General features: G+C 36.9%; 1 pseudogene; it reads left to right on the forward strand.

Moving 5' to 3' along the window:
* The first annotated feature begins 1,906 nt into the window (after positions 1 to 1,906).
* Positions 1,907 to 20,866, forward strand: LOC122222548 (annotated as a pseudogene).
* Positions 20,867 to 25,941: the final 5,075 nt, after the last annotated feature.

Below are 25,941 nucleotides of genomic sequence, written 5' to 3' on the forward strand. Positions count from 1 at the left end.
TTATGAAGCACACCTTTCCAAGGCTGACCTACTTACATCATTGGTGACTGATCAGTCGATAAGCAGCAGGAACCAACATTGAGTGACATTCTCTCCCAATATAGGATAATATCTCAGGGGAACCAGCCATCCAGTTGAACTTCAGTTACACTGGATCCTTATCATCAAGGAATAAATGACAATTGGATATTTTTATCTGGCGATGGTTTTGCATTCTCTGCTTACCATGTTTATAGCAGCATCAGCAACTGAGGAATCACAGAATGCCTTATTAAACACTGCAGTGAGCTACAAACATACTTCTAACTAAGGAATACTCACTTTAAAAAAAGAGGCAAAGACAATGGGCTTATAACCACATTCTTTAAAAGCATTTGGACATGTAAAATGATGGGATGGTCTATTAAAGACCCAAGCACTGTACCAGCAACAAATCCTCTGAACTATATTCCAAACTATAATGCTAATTTTCCTATCACCAAAACAAACATATGGGTCTCGGAACCAAAGGTTGGAAGTGGGAGAATCTCCTGTTAGTATTAGACCTAGTGTTGAATGACCCACTTGAGAATGTTTGCTTCCTTTGCCCTGTAACATTGGTGTTTAGTTCTCAATCTCTAGTGATGGGATGTTTCCAGCAGCACATGGAGCTCTTACCTTGGTTTGCTGCTGCAAGGGAAGGAAAGGGAATGGATAGGGCCTGTAGATTGCCCCATAATTCTCTTTCCAAGTGGTAAAATTTAATGGAAGATAATAGCAAATCTGTACAGGAGTGCCATAAAGCACCCAGATCCTTCCATGATAAGAGCTTGGTCAGAGAACCCTAACCAAGAGATGTGATGGCTGAAAGCAAAGGGCACACAGAACTGTTCATAAAAGAAGGAAATCGTGACCAATTATTGCCTCTAAACCACCTTCAGAGATAAAAACCATGGCTCTTATCCATGCTTCTTTTTTTCTTCTATATTTTATGCAATTAAAAATGTTAACTTATTTTTGTCTTTTTTTAAATCTCCCTTCCCCCACTATCTTGTATAGCTATGGTAGGCGGTGGTGAAATTTCCAATCTAGTCCACACATTACAGCTGCACCTGTGACAGAACTAAAGGTACTTTTGGCAACACCAAAAATTGTGAGTTTTACTCCTCTTGGGAAGGAAGGAAGAGTGCTTGTGGTAGTATAAGAGATTTTTGTATCATGCTAATAAAACACCTTTTTTTTTTTAAGTTTAAGTGTTTCTACTATAACTGGTCGACGTGTTCCTAGAAACCCCACATCCTGGAAAATTGCTTATAAATGACTATAGAGCTTACCAGAAAAAGTAGATCAAGGCAAACATTTGAGGGTTGAGTTTGCTGATCTATGCAGACACAGGCAAACTATACAAAGAGGAGGCAGAATCACACAGTGAGCCCCTGTTGGGCAGAGCACATGCCCAGAATAAAACAGGAAGGAGAATGTGAATGGACACCATGTATAATACTGTGCTCCTCCACAGCTTTCTGTGTTCACCTGTGTTCACTAGTTGTTACTTGAGGGCACAAAATATTTGTGTACTGAGAAAAATCATAAATGGACCAACACAACGTCAGTGTTATATTGACATCATTCCCTTGTCAACAAATCTTGTAAGCTCATTTCTTTATAGACACACACATTATCAGAGTAGGCTGTATAAGTAAGGAAAGAAGAGTACACATTCATTTGAGGTAACCAAAAGGAGGGACTATAGTGAACATTTGTCACTGTGGTTGTCCTGTATACCAACGCCATTCTTAAATTTGGGGAATTCCATCATAGAAGCTGAAAATGTCAGAAATTCACTTCCTGGCTTCTCTTTTTCCTCGACTTGGGCACCTAACCGAGGCTCACCAGTTTACAGACCCATAGGAGTTTTTAAACCAAAATGACTGATGCAAAGAAGCAGAGGCCAGGAGAAAGTCTTCCAGGTGATGATGACAGCAATTGCAATAAGATTGGGTCACCTGGAGTGGGCATCAGGGACAGAGGTGAAAGTGGCAGCTTCCAGTGCCTGTTCCCAGATGTGTTTCCAGGGCAAGCTGCAAACAGGGTCCAATGCTTGTGCCTGCAGCATAGACACCTTCACTGCTTCTATTATGGTGTCATTTTGGACCTTGTTTCTGACTGTCTAGACTTAACTCTGATTCTTTTGCTTTCTGGGTGATTTTTTTAGCTACTGCATGTCCTTTAATGAAATTCTTTACCTGCTTAACTCAGAGAGCGTAACTTCTGTAGCTTGTAACCAAGAGCCCTGACAGTCACAGTCAACTAGACTGTGAACAACTTAAGAAGAAGGACTCTGCCTCTTATCACAGAATCCAGAATGCATAACCCTGGACCTGGAAGGCAGGAAGTGCTCAATAAATGCTGCTTGTTGTGCGAATAAATGAAGAGATGTGGTTGTGAGAAATATATTTGCCTGAAAAATGAGATCCAAGTAATTAAAATAATAACAAATATATTAAAACTAGAACAGCATTAAGATGCTAATATGATCTTAATAGTAAATATTATAATTATTACAATGTAAAAATTATAAATGGGAGCAATAAATATTATAAATGGGACCACTGCCATTTTATTTTAGATAATCATTTCATGTTAGACTTGTATTAAGAAAAGAACACTTGATATCTATTCAGTTGTGTTTTTTTTCCCTTTAGCCTGGTGCTAAGATAGTTGCCCTCATTATGCTCTCAGCTGCCTACTGTTTCCTGCTGCCAACATTGGAAATTTTTACTAATTATTCAGCCTATAACCTCCATCAACTGAAGAACAGTGACTCACTCCAAATTGTATAGCAGTTAGTGCAAAACATGGCTGGCATCGAAAGCCGTTAGTACTTCAACTCTGCCTCTGAGATTTCCAGAAAAGTAAAACAACTTTAAAAAAAAATACAGGAATTCATGATAGTAACAGAACGAAAAGAAAGTAAAGATATTATGTATAAATTATTGAGAGTTGATATTTACATGCAGGATATCCTTGTCTTTTAAGTGTAATGATTGATAATTAAGCAAATTTCATCCAATATATCTAATGGCTCCAGCAGCCCTTCTCAGTATTCCAATCAGTAAAACTTGGATGCACGTTAAGAGGCCAGCTTCTCAGATATGTAGCCCGGAAGAGATCAAGGTAAAAAGACAAGGTTAATAGGGAATGTGAATGGAGTTGGGCTACAGGATATATGCTGACCTGCTCTTTTGCTCTGCAGTCAACAGCAGATGCCTAGATAGCCATTGATTAGCTTTTTGTTTCACAAAAAGGAAGTTGTTATTATTGTTCCTGCTTTAATCTTGACAGCAGACAAATGGGAAATTATACATATTAGCAACACACTTTTCTCTAAACCTATTTCTTTCCTTTCAAAAAAAAGGGGGTAAAAGTGATGTAAAGGAGGAAATACATATATAAATACAATATTCATTTTAGGTCTGGATTCAAAATTTGAGCATCATTTTGTTCCCACCAGCCTAGGCTGAAAGGTGCTTTCGTTAAGCAGTTTCCCAGGCCTCGTTCCACATGTAAATGTCTTAGATTGCTATCTATCTATGAAAAATAAAGAAACAAATGCAGGAAAAGGCCTACTGTCTCTGCAAATGGCTGACGATTTTCTACTACTCTTTTCCTTTTAAAATGTTCTCATAGAGCCAATTTCCATGCATTAACCTGGGAGAGCTATTACATTTGAACAGGTTCCATGCTGGCAAACTGCATTTTGGAATCACCAAGGGTCTCCTGATGCTTTATTATCAGCTGACTAAATTAGTCTCCTTGCCTATGGTTTTACACTTGGATGGGTAGATGCATTACCTCACACTCTTGAACTCTAGGAGTGTAATAGCCTCTGAGGAATAGCCCAGGGCTCCTACTAGCAGTGAAATAGGCCTCAGGGTACACTTATGCAGATTCTTGTACTGTGAGGATCTTCCCTGGATTTTGCTTGGTTCTTCAGATATGAAGGAATCTCAAGGAGGTGAATTAGTTTGAAATTCTTACTAGAAACCCAAGATCCCAACTCTAGCCTCTCTGTGCTTTCCTTCTAATGGTTACCACCTGCAATTGTCTTCGGAGGAACAGCTTTGGGCTACTGGAGCAGATTTGCCTGCAGGTAGAGAATCAGAAGTCCCCAGTACTTTGTATGGCCAACACCTCCCTTCTAGAAGAAGCCAACAACCAATTATTGACTTATGTGAGAGTATGAAAGTCTAGCCTCTTGGAGACAGAACAAACCTGAGGTATAATTTGTACTTCAGAGCTCCCCATAGGATCGAACCGAGGCTTGAACCCTTATTTGGCTTTTTCCTCTTCCTTGTCCTGCTTCCCCTACTCTCTACATTCTTTTCTAAGAACACTTTTTAATACTTGTTCAGGAATCCTTGTCACAGGGCTTGCTTCTGAGGAATCTGACCCAATACACCGTATTGAGAAGTCAATACTTGCTTCTGCCTGAAGGAGAGATAGTATTGGATTTGGAAGTGAAGAGGGAGAAGTAACTCCATGTCAAGAGGGACTTGTTCTGTATCGGAATGAACAACATGAGGAAAGGACCAGGCTGGAGTCAGGGACTGGCATGATGATGTGTTGGAGTACAATGAAGGAGAATGTTATGGCTAGATTAAAATACTGTATAAGGAAAGGGAGGAGGCGTCCCTTCACTTTATCTTTACGCTCCCTGTAAGAGCGAGCTTCTTAAAAACAAAATTCCCCTACCCGGAAGTCATGATTTAATTTGTTTATTTTCCTCCCAGAAAACCTGAGAGATAAAATCATAAATATGCATGTCAAGTTTAAAGATGTGCAGAATAAATCATTTTAGGAGATAGAGAGGAGAGAATTTCTTTCTGGCCCTTAATGCAATGTGGATTGCTCTCTACAGATGCACAGAGTGGATGGGTAAAAGGGATTCTAAAGGATCTGGGTGGAGTAAAGACTGGCTCTGGTACAGTAAGACATTCCTTTCCTGCTCCAGCCAGACCAGTTTGTTCTCTAAGATTCTTTGAGAGTTACTTTTTCTGCCTCTGAGACAGTGAATCTGTGCTTCTTTCTTTTGGATGTTCCTTGGTGCCTAGACTACTACTTTGCACATAGAATGAAAACATTTTTTCCCAAATGCTGTTGGACTTGGGCAAATTAAAACTCTTTATATTTTCATCGTGTACATACCTGAGAGTGAATGGTTAAGAAAAAAAGTGAATAAAATAACAAATAAACACAATTATTGTTTAATCCTTAGCACGACATGCAAAGACCTTCATAATATGGCCCCAAGCTGCATTTCAAGCCTTCTGCTAAGTTCTCCTCCACATACATAATTGGTTAATCCTTTTGCTGATGTCTTTGCCACATTTCCAACACACTATACTATTTCACACTCTCATGCTTTGTTCTGCTGCTCCTTGAAATGCCCTTGTACTTTTTCTCTGCTCGATAAACTTTGCTTATATTTCAACACCTAACTCAAATTTCACATTCTTTATAAACTTATCCTACATTTTCAGGAAGTTTATCATTTTTGCCTCTGTTTTGATCATATTTGGAATATACCTTTAATATAGTGTTTAGACTGTTACCTTTAAATGCAAACAACAAGACCATGGGATTGTGGAGAGATGTGTTTTTCATCTTTGTTTCTTCTCCCCACTATAGTGCTTGGCATACTCCTATCTCTCCATAAATAATCTATGGATTTTGAAATGAATTGAATAAATTTGGATTAATAAGGAAAAACCAAATTCCAAAAACTCTTGGATGATAAACCGACTTGAATTGTAGCTTAAATATAGGGTGGAACATTTTGAATTATTTGAGTAAGGGAATGAAAAACTGTTAAATGTCTGGAGAGATAATAAAACCATCACTATTTATTTGCTCTTGCCTCCAGCCTCTCCTAACACCCAACCAGACTGTGCATTGCTTTCCAGTAGCATGAGCCAAGTGAGAGAATGCACATACTGGTCACTATAATTGCGATTAGTTTAAACATTTCTTATTTTATATATTCACCAACATATTTGAGAAGAGAAGTGGTTTCCAAAGAGCCTAATGGTCAAGAACAAGGAACTTAAAACGGAGATATTTAGATTAAAATACTGACATTACCAATTACAGCCATATAACTTTGGCAAGTTATTTTTCATTAGTGAAATAACGCACTGTTTCATAAGCTGTTGTAAAGAATAGTGTTCTGACTCAAAAATTGGGTATTATAAATAGTAATATTATTGAGATTTTCTCTGACTCCCTTTCGTTATGGAGTTTCTGCCAGGATGCCCCATTCAAAATGTGCCAGCATTAAGTTTTTCCATAGGTGGTTAAGAGGAGAATGGAAATTCCAGATTGAGGGACCCACCATGTGGAGGCATAAGAGCATGTGACATGTTTAGGCAATGAGTATCATGGCTTCTCTCTGATCCCGTCCTCACCCATCTTCTCGCAGACTGAAGCACTGGCTAACCTAGGTTAGTACTCCTCAATCTCAATGTCTCTTTCAGATATTATGGGCTTTCTGGGCCTTGTTTAGCTATAAGGACAGTCTCAAGACACTGATTAGTTTTCAACTCCCCTTCTACTTTCTGCTGCATAGACCTGGCCATAGGTCCTCAGGCTCCCTGAGGCAGCAACATCCCTGCTGAATCTCTTTGTGACTTAGGTAATATCTAGGCACTTGTGACCACCATGGGATCATATGTATTTCTTTTAAAGACTATACTCTCAGTACAGAGTCTCATCTCTTCTATTTTGAATGTTGAGTATCTACAGAAATACTGCAATACATAGAATACTACAAAACATAGAATACATAATAGTACAAAACATAGCCAGGAATTTTCAAATGTGAGAGAATCTCTTGATTCAAACCACACTCTGGTAAAGTGACTGATAGGGGCCCCAGATTTTCCCTGGAGGTTTATCTCTTTCTCAGACTCTTTTGCATTAGGAAAGAAGGTTTAGCATTTCTTAAACTTTTACGTTCCTCTCTCCTTTTCATATATTTTCCATTAATATAAGGCTAAAGCTCTTGGTTGATGAGAAAACAGTCTTTCTCTCATTCCCGAGGCTCTCCTTTGTTTTATGCAAAATTTGTTTTATAAAAGCACAGCAACATGGTAGGGTGGTTTCACCTACTTCTGATCATAGAATTTACTTGTGATCATGGAGGTCCATGTCATTAATTGTTTCAACTCTTCTTCAGCATGACCATCCTACACCACAGGGCTCGCACTTATCATTCCTAAAGAGGCCAACTTTACCTCCTACACTCCCCATCTTGGATCTCCAACTTCTCCTTGAGCAACATTGACAGTAACCCATCCTCCTCAGTTAATCACCCCTCTGGACACTCATTTCCTAATTTATCCTCTCTCTCTCTCTCTCTCTCTCTCTCTCTCACACACACACACACACACACACCTGCACCTTCATACAAACACAAATATCAACCACAAGGACTGACCCCCTGTATAGAATATGTTTCCCATTCTATCATAAGCATAGAGCAAGACTCACAATACTTTTTTATACATACAAAAAAATCTCTATACCGCTTGAAGTAATAATAAATGCATATTCAAGATCCATAGGGGTTATGGGGGTACATATGGAATAGTTGTATTATAACACATATGCAGCATTTCACTAAAAATTTAATCATTAGATATTTCTTTTTTGTTTGTTTATTTTTGAGAGAGAAAGAGAGCATGAGTGGGGGAGGGGCAGAGAGACAGAGGGAGACACAGAATCCAAAGCAGGCTCCAGGCTCTGACCTGTCAGTGCAGAGCCCAATGTGGGGCTTGAACTCATGAACTGTGCAATTCAGGGAGTAACAAGAGATTCAGGGAGTTTATGTCAACAAATCCCTGAGGTGACTTTTTTGTTGTTGTTGTTTTTGTTTTTGTTTTTTTCCTTTCCTCTCAAATTCTACAACTTCCTCCAAATTTCCCCAACTGAATTGGTTGTTTCCACCTAGAAGTACTTCATAACATTCAATGGAAATATTCCTAAAACTGAATTTACCTTCTTCACTCAGTCAGATCTTTTTATAACACTTCCATTTTCCTCAGTCATTCAGGCTTGAAAGCTGACAATAATCTTTGGCTCACATCTATTCTTGATCATATCTGATCTATCACTGGTTAGTTATTCTTCCTAAATTTCTTTCAATATGAAATCCTTTCCATATTCCCAGTTCTGGGCTGTTCAAAATCCTCAACACCTTCTGCCTGAGAATTATAAACTCTATTAATGAGCCTACCATCCTCCATTGCTAATTCTTGCTACCCATCATTGACAAATAAAGCTTCCTGAAAGATCAGTTTCTTGGATGCCATTTCTCTGTTCAAAAATCTCCAGTGGTTCCCCAGTGCCTACTTGTTGAACAAGTAAGAATAACTAGTATCATTAAATTATTCTCCTATGACTCTGATTCAAACAAGCAAGAAATGGGAGTGCACATAGTTTGGGTTTATCACAGGCACCTTGAGGTATCGATATGTTGCTAACATATTTAACTGTCTTCTAGAAGTAATTGGCCAAACAAGAAGAAAAAGAAAAAAGAGTATGGGAGGGAGAGGAAAAGGCAGAGAAAATAGAAGAAAAGAAAGAGAAAGAAGGAAGGTGGAAGAAGAAAGAAGGGATAGAAACAGAATAGATGAAAAGAAACTCACCTAAGAATAATACATAATTGCTTCTTTCCAGATTGCTTCTTCCTTTCAACATCTGGATTTCTCTTTTCATGTAAGGCTATTTTCTAATTTAAAAAAAAAAAAAAGTTTGTTCTAAGTCCAGAAAAAAAGTAAAACTCATGAAACTAAAAAAAAAAAAAAAAAAAAAACAAAAAACAAAAAACAAACACATGATTTGCTTTGATTTTTATGCTTTCTTAGAAGATATTAAACCAAGATAGCTCTCTCTTCCACTTTTCCAATTTAGAAAAAGGAAACAGGAAAATATCTTTGTGACTTTCTCTCATAAAAGTCGGAACATCCTGTATATTTGAACCTTACATTGCTCAGATGTGGTACTTAAAATTTTTCTTCTTTTAAGATTTTTTTTCTGCCACCTTTGCTTATGTGTTGATCAGTATGCCAAAGAGAATATTGAGACTGAGAAACAGTAGTCTATGTTTAAGGTGCTTTACTGGCACAAGATATAGAAAATAAACATCTTTAAAACTGTCAAGCAAGTTTCTCAATTAATGTATGCTTTTAAGAGTGAATACTGAGACAAAACTGAGAAAATGAAATTAAGGATCAAAGTATCCTTCATCCAAAAATAATTCTGTTTTAAAGAGGAAGAAATAACAAGTAATAGCTGCTTCTAATTTTAATATTGTGCTTGGTTCTTTAAGTCACCCTGTAGAAAATCCATTGGGAAGTAGACCCTAATGCGAAGGAGTTGAGTTAAGGTCTTTTAATTAAATTTAAAGATTTTTCTACCCATGGGAAAGGGCATAATTAGCTGTTTTCTAATGCATTTGACCTGAAGATGCTTGAATCAGCAGATAATTGAATGTATTAAAAGAAGTCGCAAATTCTAATTATGAGACTTAGTTGTTGAAGTAGGAGGGAAAAAAAAGTGATTCATTATTTATTCAAGGGAGTTTATACAAATGTAGAAGGGGTAGAGAAACAGGCAATTACTAACTGTCTCAGGCCGAAGACTGTGTATCTTCACAGGGTGACTCTTAGGAGGAGAACTGAGAATCAGGCAGTTCAGGACTTGAGTCTATTTTGTTATTTCCACACAAGATCTCAATCTGAATGCCAAATAAATCACCACTTATAGAGTGAAGTGCTCACAGTAGTAGAATGTACCAGCTGGACTGATGCCTGCATCACAGATTAACTCTGATATATTGGGCTTTGGTATGTTGCTGTGATGTTTCTGAGGGCACATGCATCCAAATCTATAGGCTAACAAGCTGTGCTCAGATGGAGTCCTACTGAATAAGTACTTGGGTCATATGGTGCTTACAAAATTCGAGTAAGGCATGGTCTCCTTTTAAAGGAAAACAAGTTTTATAAACTCCAAGTGGGAAATTATTTAATTATTATATTACCTAAGTATTGATTCATGTTACAGCTATGAATTTAAATATATATTTTTACACTTACTAATTTGGGTACAATTTAAACAACAGTCTATAAAATAAATACAAGCAATGAACCAATAACAGTCAAATTAACAAATTAATGTGATGGATAATACTGTTTTGCTAAAAATGAATCTCCGCTCAAGACACAGGTATGGCATTGACTGCAAGGACACAGATCCTATTGAGTTTGTTATGCCTAAACTGTTGTGTGTCTTGTGGTGATTCAATTCTCCATCACTCTTCTTTATTTGAACTAATGCAAAACTGATCTTCTTTCATGCCATGAAGGTATTTGGTTTTCATTGGCATCAATAAATCATTTAAGTCAACCATTTATCTCTCTTATTAGGTCATGTATAAATACTGGAGTAATACCAATCTGAATAAAACTAAAACAAACATAAATTCAGATGCTAAATATCCTGTGTAATATGTTGCATTATTTTACTCTCTTAGCAGATCGAGAAAGTATCATTTCATTCCTCATGCATTCATGCGTTCATTTATTCAACAAATAGCGCTTGCTATGTATTAGCTACTACAAATGGTGATGAGTCTGCTGCTGACAAGGATGGCAGTGGTGATGATGTTGATTGGTATTGCACAATCCTTGATCAAGAAAATAAAAAACCTTAAAATTAGATGTTCAGCGATAAACCATGTATTCAAAGCCCTATAATTTCAGGCTAGGTTAAAGTCATTAGAGAAGTGCATGAATATGGTTAAGAAGTTTGAAAATAGCAAAACACATCTCACTGGAATGAGAAATATGGCTCAAAATTAAAAATAATTATAACAGCAATAACATTGATGATGATGATGCTTTACACATACTATTGTCTATCAGGTGCCAGTTACTGGTTCGTCTTTACCTTATTTAATCTTCACAGCAACCTAATGAGATAGTTATTATTTTCATCATTTTATAGATAGGGTAATTGACACCCAAAAGCACACAGTGAATAGTGATAAAAGTAGGATTTTAACACAGGCAAAATAATTCTAAAATGTGTTTATATTTCTGCATAAAACTGTATATGAATTGGACATTTTCCATTATTAACAAATATGAATTGAGCACATACAATATATTGGATACCCTGGGATGCCAAGTTAAGTAGTTCACACAATAATGGTGTTTAATAAATTACACACACACACACACACACACACACACACACCATAATAGTATGATGGTTAATTATATGTGTCATATTGACTAGGTCACAGGGTGCCCAGATATTTGGTCAAACTATATTCTGAATGTTTCTGTGAGTTGAAGAACAGACTAAAAACTTGAAAGGCTTCCAGTTTACCCATAAGAATATTTGCTGAGTTCGACTGCTGAGGGGGAGTCTGGTTAGCTGTGCCAAGTTTTCTAGAGGAGTGAGTGAAATATTCTGCTATTGCATGGTGCTTGGCTTTCTTGAGAAATCCCACTGGTCCATCCCTAAAGACTTTCACCATATTTGAAGGCTCATTATGCACAAAGCCAAAGAACTTGGATGAGAATCTCTGAAAGGCAGACCTACATTCCTGAAAGTCTTCAGGACTGATGGACATATTGGAAAGACTCCTAATACATATCCCATGAGGCACATGCCTAAAGAAGAAGATGAACAAGAATTAGACTGAGTCTTTCTAACCCTGCATCCAAGTTTTGACCCAGCTCAATTTCTTGTTGAGTTGAGATGATCTACCCTCATCCTACCTGTGGAACACAGGAAGGGAGAAACTATCACTGGTGCAATATTACATCCCCAGCTTCTCTAGGCTCTTTATAGTACATAATGTCCAGCACACAATTTTTTTAAATTACAAATGAGAAGACACTAGGAGATATCATAGAAACAGAAGAGAAATAACATCAAAACCATCATAAATAGATCCACATATGCTCTAGATATTGCAATTAACACAAAACAACTTGAAAATAGCTATGATTCATATGTTCAAAAAAATAGGACAAAGTGCACCTAATAAATGAAAGGGTCAAGAGTCTCAACAAAAATTGGCACCCATAAAACTAATTGAGAGGATATAATGGAACTTAAAAATTTTTAAATACATATACCTGAATATAACTATATTAGAGGAGTTTAACAGCAGACAGCAGCCAGCAGGATTAGTAAAATGGAAAACATTGGGCAAATAAAATAGACACATGGGAACATGGCAAAGGCACTTAAAGTTGGAATCCCAGAAGGAAAAAAAAAAAGTGAAAGAATGAGGCAGAAACAATATTTGAAGAGACAGTCAGTGGCTATTTTCTAAACCTGATAAAAGGCATCAACCCAAGGAATTCCGGTGAGGAAAGACACAATTCAAAGGAGGAAAAACAAAAAGGAAATCTCATCGAGGCATATCATAGTAACAATGCAGAATATCAAGGATGAAAAGGAAGTCCTAAGAAGTGACAGGAATTAAAACAAAAATTACTTTAAAAGTAGTAACTATAAAAATGGCAACTAAATTCTCAACAGCACTGACGCACACCAGAAACAATAGAATAACATTTCTAAGTGCTAAAAAAAAAAAAAAAAATAGCTGCCAACTTAAAATTCTATATGCAATAAAAATTTGTTTCAAAAAATAAAGGTAAAAGAAAGCCATTTTCAGATGAAAATCCAAGATATGTATGTGTGTGTATGTATATATATATATATATATATATATATATATTTTTTTTTTTTTTTTTTTTTTTTTTTTTGCTAGTAGAAAGAAAAAAGAAACTAAAAGAAAATCTAAAGAGAGTTCTTCAAATAGAAAATCATCCCAGTTAAAATCTTGACAAGGTAAAAGCAAAGAAAAATATTATCAGGTCATTCTAAAGGAATGTTAACTATATAAAATTACAATGTCTTTTTCAGTTAAAACACAGGTAAAACTAAAATGCTAAATAAAAATTACTTAAAAGGCAAGAGGGAATAAATTGAGCTTAAAGGTCTTAAGGTTCAAGCAGTATCAGGATTGGGATAAAAGTAATAATTTGTTTTAGACTTTAATAATCAAGAATGAATTATTATGTCTTGAATATCTACCAATATGATATAAAACTAGTTTGTGAATAGCAGTTAAAATGCTGATACCAACTATTTCATAATTTTAATATGACTGACAAAATATGAATGGAATAGGTATAACAGGGCCCAGTCAGATGTCTGCTGGGCCTTAGATTATCAATTATATATTCAATTGTAGCTGAAAAGAATAAAATTTAAAGAGTTAAGGAAATTGCAATATATATCATTGGAAATTATCTCTAAACCGTAAGTTGTAATGAGATATTATGATGTTTTTAGCAATCTGGGAACAAAAGCACATCTCCTTTCAACATAAAGTCAACTTTCAATACTCAACTTGCATATGCACATTGAAGGATTCATAAAGAAAGCAGAGTACTTCTGGTAGCCAGGATCCCAAATACATAATGAAAATAATAAATATAAAATTTCATGAAAGGCAGTATGCCATGATACAATTATCAGGGAAATCTGCAAGAAACAGGTGGAATCTAAAGTAGGCCCTCGAATATGAAAAATACATTTCATTACTTGACAAACATGTGCTATGGAGAAGAGAACAAATGCATCTCCTAAATCTTTGGCTAGAAATGGAAAATGACATCTAATACTAATAATAAAGATCTAAATTTGAATATTTAACTACCTTGCTCACAGCAATATTAGTTTTTGAGAATGGAGAACTGGAAAGGATGAATGACGTGACTGAAGCTAATCTTGTTTGAAAAAGACACCTTCGTAAAGTTTCCTCTCACTTTATATTTTGCCACAAGCAGGGGATACAAGTTGGGCAATCTACATGGATCCTTTCTCCTGAGAAGCAAGAACATGAGAGAACTGAATACCAATTTGCCCAGTTAAATGATTAAAAGAGTGAAAAAAGAAACCATGAAGAAGTCCTCAGGTATCAGAGCTGTCTTCATAAAATGGCTTTTTATTCTAATAAAATTTTGAGGGTTAATTATTGTACCTGACCTCCAAGATAAAACTAGAATTATTTTAAACAGTGATTATTAATGTTGATGATGAGTAAGAAGGCATACAATTGTACTTAGGTGTCTTTATTTCATCTAGTCTTGTCCTTAAAGCACCATCGCTATTCATTATAGATTGGTTCATGGTTCTAATATGTTGCTTTAACATGCAATTTTTTGTTGTGCAGTATAACCTTGGATTGCGAGTAACTTGTTCTGCAAGTGTTCCACAAGGCGAACAAACATTTCTAATAAATTTTAACTTGATAAATGAGCAATGTCTTGCAATACAAGTAGTACATGACACTGAATGTCACATGATCACAACTGAGCCAATGGTTCTTGAAATTTGCTTTGGTATACAAGTGTTTTGGATTACAAGCATGTTTCCATAAGGAATTAGGCTCACAAACCATGGTTTTACTGTATTTATAAAAATGGTAAATTGGAGGAAGCACGTGTTCTTACACCAGTCTCAGTTAACCATGGCTGTAACCATAGTCATTCATTTGAACCATGAATTTATTGTAGAAGTATCACTGTGCAATTGTTGACGATTTATCTAGATTGCATAAATAGTTTGTGGAGAGAAAAATGATTATATCTGTTTGCTTGGAAAACCCCCAACTATGAGGAAATATCCATTGTCCTTAATAATACAATGCCAATGCTATGGCTGGATGTACAGCATGATAATATAAGTAATAGGTGACTATCCAAGGCTGCCGTGCCTTATAGGACCGGGAAAATAAATCTAGAGGTAAGATGTATGTTGCTCAGTCATATCCTCTAGGGAACATATAACAACTCCAGCATAATTATGCAGCGAGACTTGGAGTGGCAGCTATGGAATAAGTAGCACTTCCATTTTCAACATTTGGCTATCTTTAAACTCAACTTTCTCTTGCACCAAATGTCTGAGAGTCTCTACAAAAAATGTTTAGCATATTTTCAACACAGTAACTTTACAAATACTTGATAATTTTAACTAAATTATAAACTTCAGATATACTTTGTAATTCCATGAAAACAGTGTTGCTCCTGAAACAAATCCTCCGTGGCTCTGAATCCCTAATTATATCTGGTTTTGTTTTAGATCTCAACTACATTTTTAAAAAACACTTTCATCATGTTTGAAGTGAAATAATTAATGAAATTTACACAAACAGTATTCTCTGAGGCATTGGTAACCAATCACCAAGGACAGCATACGAAATGTTTCTTAGAAGTGGCATGACAGCACATCATTCTAAATTTGGTTACTCCCAGAGAGTCTAAAGGAACATTATCAAAAGACATGGCTCAATGATTATGTAGCCTCAAGTAACTGAATAATTAAGTTATGATTTAACCCAATAATATCATTGTCCTAATTTGCTATATATTGTGCAACTTTCCTTCCTACATGGAAGATATAAGGTGCATGAAACAAATCTGAAACAGTTTTCTCTAGAGCATACCATCCCAGACCACACACCCGGAAGTCCAATTCCACCCAAATTCAGTACTTATTCTAATAAGGTGAATCCTATATGCTGACATCCCTCATTAAAAATAGTCCTATAACTAAAGATCAATAAGCGCATATGACAAATTACAAGATAGCCATATAGTAATGCAGAGGTCAAATTATTAGAGTAAGTTATGGATATTTTAATATCAATACTCTTAGTTTTTTTGCTAGCCCTTGCACATTATTAAATGATCATTTTATGGCCACCATGCTAACCCTAAATGTCCTGAAAATTCTTTAAGAATTGGCCCTTAGAACTCAATCAGTGCTACCTGGAGTATCAGACAAACGTAATGTTACCAGAGAAACGGGGTTCAAATATCAGGGGAAGCAACAGCAAAACTAAGTTTATATTGAACCAATGGGCAGCTTTAATAGGGCTTAGATGTTGCTCCTACCCAAGCCCAAGATTGTCGCTAAAGTCTACCTGGGAGAGAGTTAAGGAGACCCCATTGCCAAAGCTACAGAAATGCACCCGAGAAGAGTTAGGCAGGTGCAAGAACCAAGTCAGTCAATTCTTCCCACTTCCAACTGATCCTATCCTCACCCCTTAGCCAGATGCCCTTCACAGTGCTCAATCTTTAGGTGAGGGTAGCAAGAAGTTATAACTGCATGACAGAAATAAAATTATTAATTATGAATTAAAATTCACAGCCTCACCTTCCTTCTTTCCTCCAATTAGGAAAAATCCTGGCATTGCCTATTTGGCATTTCCTTCTTCTCTGATTTTAATCACAGAGGTGAAGAAATATATTAAGAAGAATGTTAAGAATGTGAGTAATGGAGGGGAGCCTGGGTGGCTCACTCAGTTAAGCACCTAACTTCAGCTCAGGTCATGATCTCACAGTTTGTGGGTCCGAGGCCCACACTGGGCTCTGTGCTGACACCTCAGAGCCTAGAGCCTGCTTCAGATTCTGTGTCTCCCTCTCTCTCTGTCCCTCCCCCATTCACAGTCTAACTCTTTCTTTCTCAAAAATAAATAAACATTAAAAAAATTTTTTTAAGAATATAAGTAATGGAAAAAGAGGTTTTGGAGAGGTTGGGCGTGTTTGAGAGGTAGAGAAGAAAATAAGGAATAGGGTATGGAAACAAGCAGCACTAGGGGTAAAGGATTGGATGTTCTTTCAAGTTCTGCAAGAAAGGAAGCAAGAAGTGACCACTGGAACTGTATGAAATTACTTTTGGTCACTTGACTGTGCTTTCTTGATTGTGACACCTCACCAGGACTGGAATTTTCAGGCATAGCCCAAAGCATTAGTGAAACAATGGGTGAGAAAGATAGGAGCAGGGCCTGAATATACCCCTGATCAACAATCACAGGATTGGGTGGAGCCTATGAGAACTACTGAGGAGGAATAGATTAGCTGGGGAATAGAACAAATATAATCAAAGACAAATCCAAGATTATGACCAGTATTCAGAAATTGTTCAGTTTTACCTTTGGAGTGGGACAATAACTATACAAAAGTTTTCTACATTGTCCCCTTTTATACATCACTGAGATCATGGTATACCTTAAAATGAATACATAGCTTAATGTAGCTTTTTCTTTGTAAAGCTATTATTGAGCCAATGGTGAATCATAATCTACTGTCAGCTCCATGAATATAAGAGAACGGTCTATTTTTATCATTATCATTATATTATTATTAGCTATCCAGCACAAACTATTGTACACTATTGTGTACAAAGCTGTAACATAATAAGTGCTCAATAAGTATTTATTGAATAATCAGTAGTGTCTCAGAGTTGGAGAAAAAGATCAAATGGAAAAAACACAGCTTATTTTTCTCCTAGAAATTTTTACTTTTAATGTGTGCCACATGGGGTAAATCTGTTATAAAGGTTACTGCATTTAATTGTGCATTATAGATATTATTATGTTAATTTCACAGGTGAGGAGACTGAGTCTCAGAGAGGTTAAAAAATTTAGTGAAAGTTCCAAATTAGGAAAGAGATGGAGCTGCTTTCGAACCCAGGTCTAAGGACTCAAGAGCACAAAGTCTTAGCATTATACTATGTTGTTTCAAAACAAGAATTCAGTAGACCAAATTGAATGGAAATTTGGAGGAAAGAAACAGAAGCAGAATCCAAGAACAGGGTCTGAGTGGAAGGGTTATAGATGGAGTCCTAGAGCAATGAGAAAACATGAGATCATATCAGGGGCTGTCCTTGCCCTGAGTTAAAGACCAAATGAAATGGGCCTGTGACTACTAAGAAAATCTGCATTGTCATCACCATTCTTTTATCCATGTAATACTCGATTCTAGATTCCTCACGAAGGATGCACAATACCCCTGCCCCAATTTTCAGATCTGTGTAACCCAGCAACTTGAACATACCACATAGTATAATTTAAGGCATTAATTTTCCAAATAGTGCTTTATTGATTCAATGACCAAAATAAGTTTCCAAAAGTGCTTAACACACTCCATGGGAATAATTTGTTATACTGGAATAAAGTAGACCTTTCTAAATCAGTGTGACTTACAGACATACATACTTTGCATTTTTATTACATGAGCCAAAAATGTCACATTACAGTTCACAGATGCTATTTACATAAACAAAGGGAATTGATGTCAATCAACTCCTGCTAATGTACAATAAGCACAGAATAGCAAGAGGACAATGGCCTATATTCAGTAGCCCCCAAGCCAGTTGTAAAGAGGCACCAACTAAAGTGATAGGAAGTGATATCACTTCCTGTCTGCACACTGTTCTGTTGTGCAGTTTCATCCATTTCCTGGGACCTCTCCTTGTAAGCTATGAGCCTTCTTTCTCCCGGCTACAATGCATCCTACACTTGATAACAAATTGCAGCTGTCCACTAGTTTGTTACATCTTCTCAAAGACCAAAGCAAATCCATACTTGTGTAAATGTGCCTTTTTCTTGGTAGAAGTTGAAATTGGTTACACATAGTTAATCATAACATAGTGTCACCTCTACAGTCAGAAACTGTCATTAAGTATCTCCTTAGTCTGCTCCAAACTCAATAATCCCAATGAGTTCAGTGTTTCTCAATCAACCATCTAATCATTTTCATTTTTATTCTCATTTCCTCTGGACCCTATCCAAATTCTCTGTATCTCAAATAAATAATAGGAGTGAAATTAATCTCACCACAATAGCAGTTAAGACTAAAACCACATGAACTATATTGGGAGAACCACTTCATATTTTCAATGCTTGCTTTTTAGAGCTTGATTTGAAATAGTGAGCACATGTTATTAACTTCGTCACCTCATAATCTAAGGCCTTATCAAGCTATGTTTATAGAATCTGACTTAATAACACTAGCTCATATTCAAGTTCTACTAACTGCCCCAAAACAGTGTTCCGGATTTTTTTTCCTGAGTGAATTATACTGAACATTATCAATTAAAATATTAGGCTTAATAATCTATCCAATTGCTAATGAAATTTTAATTTTAATTACTATCTATAGGATCCTAGTCTAAGTTGTACTGTCCACATTGAAGTATGTGTGTGTGTATAAGAAAAAATTTCTAAGACTAGCTAATCATAGAGTCATGAAATCTTAGAGGCAGAAGAACATTATGTTAGATTCTGTTCCTCCAGAGGCACCAGACTAGTTAAATCTTGATTTCCAGAAAAGGACAAGTAGATTCTGTGGTCTTATAGTATACATTCCATCTCATCTTCAAGAATGTGGATTCTAATGAGCTTGACATCGATACTATAATAAGGAAATAATAAAAAATACAGTCAAAGATTATTCCAAAGATGCATCAAAGATATTCATCATGGAATTGAAGACAGAGGAAATAATTATGAATTATAAATTATAATTATGTAATTATAAATTATAAATTCCCTAAATAAAATTGCCAAAACTAAGTGTATGATTAAATGCTTCTACTGGAGTCAGCCATTTTTAACTTAATTAACAAAAGGAAATAAATCCTCCATATATTATTTTAGTGTATTTTTTTCTGCCATGAGTTTGCTGCTAGAACACAGGTGCCATGAAAACTACTGCTAAATCTAAGCCAAATAGGGAAAGAAAAAACTCATATTAACATCAGCATCATTAGACATGTGATCCAGGCAAGTCCATGACTACTGGCCATCTGATCTACAAATGTGGGGAGACTGACAAAAAGAACATTGAAGAATTTGAGAAGGAGGCTGCTGACATGGGAGAGGGCTCCTTCAAGCATGCCTGGGTCTTGGATAAACTGAAAGCTGAATGTGAGCAAGGGATCACCATTGATATCTCCATGTGGAAATTTGAGACAGTATTATGTTTCTATCATTGATGCCTCAGGATATAGGGACTTTATCAAAAACATGATTAGAGGCACATCTCAGGCTGTGCCTAAAATTTTCAGGCCCGATTGCTGCTGCTGGTATTGGTGAACTTGAAGCAAGTATATCCAAAAATGGGCAGGCCCGTAAGCATGCCCTTCTGGCTTACACACTAGCTATGAAACAACTAATTGTTGGTGTTAACAAAATGGATTCCACTGAACCACCCTTCAGCCAGAGAGGTATGGAGGAAATCATTAAGGAAGTCAGTATGTACATTAAGAAACCTGGTTGCAACCCGGACCCGGCAGTATTTGTGTCAATTTCTGGTTGGTATGGTGACAACATGCTGAAACCAAGTACAAACATGCCTTGGTTCAAGGGATGAAAAGTCATCAGTAAGATGGCATTGCCTGTGGGACAATAGTGCTTGAAGCTCTGGATTGCATTCTGTCACCAAGTCATCCAGCTGACAAGCCTTGGGTTTGTTCTAGGATGTCCACCAAATTGGTGGTGTTGATACTATCCCTGTGAGACTGTGTTTTCAAACATGGCATTGAGGTCATTTTTGTTACCATCAGTGTTACAACTGAAGAAAAGTCCGTTGAAATGTTCCATGAAGGTGGAGTAAAGCTCTTCTTCAGGACGGTGTGGACTTCGATGTCAAGAATGTGTCTGTCAAAGATGCTCATCATTGCAATTTGGATGGTGATAGCAAAAATGACCCACCAATGAACTAGCCGGTTTCACTGCTCAGGTGATTACCTTGAACCACCCACACCAAATCAGTGCTAGCAATGAACCTGTGCTGGAGTGTTGGTCACGCACCTCACATTGCTTGCAAAGTTTACTGAGCTGAAGAAGATTGATCACCATTCTGGTAAGAAGCTGGAAGATGGCCTCAGATTTTTGAAATCTGGTGATGCTGTCATGATTGATACACTTCTTAGAAAGCTTGTATGTTGAGAGCTTCTCTATCTCCTCTGGGTCATTTGGCTGATTTTTTTAAGTGTTTATGTAATTTTGAGAGACAGAGAGAGACAGAGCACAAGCCAGGGAGGGGGAGAGAGAGAGAAGGATATGTAGAATCCAAAGCAGGCTCCAGGCTTTGAGCTGTCAGCACAGAGCCTGACACGGGGCTCAAACCCATGAACCACGAGATCATAACCCAAGCCGAAGTCAGACACTTGACCAACTGAGCTACCCAGGTGCTCCTAGCTAATTGTTATTTCCAACAGACCGTTGCTGTGGGTGTGTCATCAAATCAGTGGGCAAGAAGGTTGTTGGGACAGGTAAGATACCCAAGTCTTCTGATAAAAAACTCAGTAGGCTAAATGAATATTATCCCCAATACTTGCCACCCAGTCTTAATCAGTGGTGGAAGGTCTAGAACTGCTTATCTCCATTGGCCAATTAAGTTTAATGGTAAAGTCTGGTTAATGATAATGCAATGTAAAACTTTCAGGGAGAAAAGAGGATGTTTTGTGGATCATTTGTTGTTGTTGTTGTTGTTGTTGTTGTTTTCCTGTGGCAAATTTACATTACTAGTTTTTAAAATCAGCACTTTTTTTTTAACCTTTTTTTTAATTTTTTTTTTAATTTTTGAGACAGAGAGAGACAGAGCATGAACGGGGGAGGGTCAGAGAGAGGGAGACACAGAATCTGAAACAGGCTCCAGGCTCTGAGCTGCCAGCACAGAGCCCGACGCGGGGCTCGAACTCATGGACCGCGAGATCATGACCTGAGCCAAAGTCGGCCGCCTAACCGACTGAGCCACCCAGGCGCCCCTAAAATCAGTACTTTTTAATGGGAACAATTTGACCAAAAAATCTGTCACAGAATTTTAAGACCTATTAAAATAAAGCTGAATGAGAAAAAATTCTGGGTAAAAAGTAAAATACAAACTATAGATATAAGATCAGTCCCCCAAATCAAAAGAAAATGAAGATAAGTAGATACTGTATAAATATATACACATATAGAAATGTAGAAAAATGATTGAAGGTAATTGATAGCAGTAATTATCTCTTGATAGTTAAAGATGATTTTTGTTTCTTCTTTTTCCTAAATTTCCCTGTTTTCATGTGTGTGTGTGTGTGTGTGTGTGTGTGTGTGTGTGGTCTTTTTACTTTTTATTTTATTTGTTTGTTTTTTAATTTATTTTTTATTTGAGTATAGTTGACACACAGTGTTACATAAATTTCAGGTGTATAATTTAGTGATTTGACAAGTTTATGTATTATGCTATGTTCAGCACAAGTGTGGCTACTGGCTGTCCTGTTACATCACTATTACAAAATTACTGACTTTATTATTTATGCTGTGCCTTTTATTCCCATGACATTCATTCCATAACTGGAAGCCTGTATCTTCCATGCCCCTTCACCCGTTTGGCCCAACCCTAACCCTTTCCCTTCTGGCAATCATCGGTTTGTTCTCTGTGTTTATAGGTCTGATTCTGCTTTTTGTTTTTTTATTCATTTGTTGTTGTTTTTTAAATTCCACTGCCTCTGAATTACTTCTCTAATTTGAAATTAAACTACTTTTATTCTAAAATTTTGTAAATACACAAAATTAATCATTAGTCTTCTTTTTGCATTCCTTAGCCTGATTGCTCAAAAATCAAGGCATTTAATTTCATAGCTAATCTGAATCACTAACTAAAAAAACATAAACAAAAGCACCCTCCACTCCCACAATTGTTATTTCTCCATGGATGACATCAAGCTAATATCTGAACCACAAAAAGATCTATAGAAATCTTGGAAATATGAGGAAGGTGAGTTGGTTCAGGGATGGAAGAGTCTAGACCTAAGACAGAAAGTCCAAGGAAACTTCTGCACAATTCTAATTTGGTTAAAATAAAGGGTACATAAAAATCACAGGGATTACAGTGGAGAAACCTTAAAAACACTATCCAAGCCAGTTGATAAAGATTAACATAATAGTAATAAGTCATGTTGAGGGGTGCCTGGGTGGCTCAGTCAGTTAAGCATCTGGACTCTTAGTTTCAGCTCAGGTCATGATCTCATGGTTCGTGAGTTCGAGCCCCACATCAGACTCTGCTGACAGCACGGAGTCTGCTTGGGATTCTCTTTTTTTCTGCCCCTTCCCCACTCACTCTCAATCTCTCTCAAAATAAATAAATAAATAACTTTTTAAAATAGTAATAAGTGATGTTGATAGAACATAATCTTGATATAATGTGATGAAAGTGGTACCATATGTCTTGGTCTTCTTCCCCCAAACCCATAACCTCAGTCTAATTATGAGGAAAACATACAAATCCCAGCTGAGGGACATTCTTCAAAATACCTGACTAGTACTCCTCAAAACCTTCAAACCCATCAAAAACAAGACAAGGCAACATGATAGCTAAATGTAATGTTGTATTCTGTATGGGATCCTAGAACACTAAAAAAGGATAGTAAGTAAGTAAATAAGTAAATAAAAATAAATGAATAAGAAATTTGAATATACATGGAATTTAGTCAATAATGTATCGATGTTGGTTCATTAGCTATTTCATAGGTACCATAATGTAAGATGTTTATAGTAGAGAAAACTGGGAGTGGGATATATCTGAAATCTCTATACTATATTTATGACTTTTATGTAAATCTAAATCTATTCTAAAATGGGAAGTTGATTTAAAAACTATACACACACACAAAGGAACCTTGTATGCACGATGTATCCCCACAGTGCCGACACCACTGACACCCTTTCCCAAATACGAGCTCTTGAAACAAGGATATTGGTTACAACTACTTAAACCATGTTTTTTATCCAATGTCCATGAAATTGAAAGAGAAGGAGACCCAAGGTCTGGGGCCCAGCTGACTGAACAGTAAGAAAACAAAAGTTTATGTTAAGATGCCCTTTCCCACTCCCAGCAATCATTGAAGAATTTAATCTTATTTTGAGAGAAAGACTCATGGTAGTGGGATGAAACTGAAAAAGAGAAAGAAAAATGAACACAGGATAGCAGCCAAAGCACTAACGACAGCATACAGAAATCTCATAGAACCTATAGACATCTTCAATTATGAAATTACCTAAAAACATCTTTGCTTGAAGCTTGAAAGTCAAAACTGGGAGGACTTATCAAAGAAGATGATACAGAAGACCGATATTTTGAAGGTTGTTCCGAGAATTAGATGAGAAAAATACATGTGAACACTCTTTGAAAATCACCACACAAATAGCAGTTCTTAAATTTCCTCAGGTGTGGAGCACCTGAAAGTCATAGTGCTCCTTGGAGACCACGATGAATACTAATGTGTTGAATTGCATTAAAGGAACCATTTTAATGGCATAAACTATAACAATGTAATGCAGAATGAGGTCACAGCTATAAGTACATGCAACACACGCAAACACACACACACACAAACTGTTAGACTCAGCTTCATTGTTGCTTAACGATTTCTTGCACTAATATTCATTTGGTATGTTGTTCTTTCTTTTTCCTCCATCTACCGGTTAATTGTATGTCTTCCATACTGAACTATAAGCCAGCACATATGTCTTGTGAATTATTATATATCATAGAGTTTGGCACATAATAGACACTCATTTATTCAAATATTTCTGGAGCACTTGCTAGAAGTTGTGAAATACAGTTAAAGACCAAGATTGCTGTTCTTGTGGTACTGACATGCTAATGCTAACAGGTTAAATGCTAGGAGGTGAGAAATGTGATGGGGAAAAGTAGAGCAGGGCAAGAGGGGATGGGAGTTGGAAAGGGAAACAGCAGTATTAAGCAGGTTGGTTGCACTGAGATGAGCTGTGAGCAAAAACTTGAATGAAGTAATGGTTGCAGCCAAGCAGATAGTTGGTGGCAAAGCATCCAAGGCAGAAAAACGGGCATGGCTTCCAGGCCCCTCTACCTGGCATATTCAAAAAGCAGCCAGAAGGCCAGAGGGCGTGGAGCAGCGTGAATTAGAGGAAGAGGGGTAGGCAAAGTCAGGAGGGGCCCAGCCACGTGGGGCCTCATAGGACATTATAGAGACTTGGGCTTTACCCTGCAGTGAAATGGGGAACCACTGCGAGTTTTTAACAAGAGCCACATCATCTGACCTACATTTTCAAAGGCTCACTCTGGCTGCTGTGTGGTGAATAGACTACATAGCAGCAAAGACAGAAGCAAACAGACCTATTAGGAGGTGATTACCATGATCTTTGGTGGCTCAGACCACAGTAGTAGGTGTGGCCATGAGGAAAATCAGTTGAATGCTGAATATATCAAAGTAGAATCAGTAGGATTTCATAATGGAGTCAACAAATAATTTAAATAGAAAAATACTGCCCGATATTCATTAAGGCAAATACCATCAAGTGCCAAAGTCTTAATGAACATTTATGGACAAAAAAGCTTAAAATAAAATAAAACCATATCTACTATATTAACGTTATGAGCATTACATTTCTATTATTTTGACAATGACTAATTATTATAAGTCTTTAGCCTTAGAATATTAGCACCCAGCTTGCAGACTCCAAGAGCTTTTTAGGCACAGAGTTAGAGAGCCACTAAGCTGCACACAAGTGAGGACTAGTGATGTTGATAGTGAACTTCCTTTTCCCGGGTGCCCTGAGAGGTATCTGATCTGTTAAAAAGAATGTCGTCATCTGATTTCAACCTGATGTTGGGGAGTCCATCTGGAGCCAGGCAGGTGGAAAGGCTCAGTGCTGAATCCTGGATCTGGCTCTCCTTACCAATCGATACCACTTTCTGGTGCTCATTATTTTCATAAAGATATTAGCAAAGCAACAGTAAAAATTAAAGTGCTCCATAATCCTCAGCACCCACCATTAATTTCTGAAATATTATCGCACGTTAGCTTTTACTGTTACTTTACAAAAGCACTTACTGAAAGGCAGGGGAAGCCAAAAAAAAAAAAAAAAAATCTGCTGCTGGTAGTAAAGGGGCAGGTGATTGCCTCTTTGCAGATTGTGGCAATCCCTTTCCCAAAGCAATAGGGGGCACAGAGATCTTTCGTGTCTCCCTTTTTCTGAACGTGGCAAAAAAACTGGTA

Source organism: Panthera leo, chromosome B3, assembly GCF_018350215.1.
Source record: "Panthera leo isolate Ple1 chromosome B3, P.leo_Ple1_pat1.1, whole genome shotgun sequence".
Lineage (NCBI taxonomy): Eukaryota > Metazoa > Chordata > Mammalia > Carnivora > Felidae > Panthera > Panthera leo.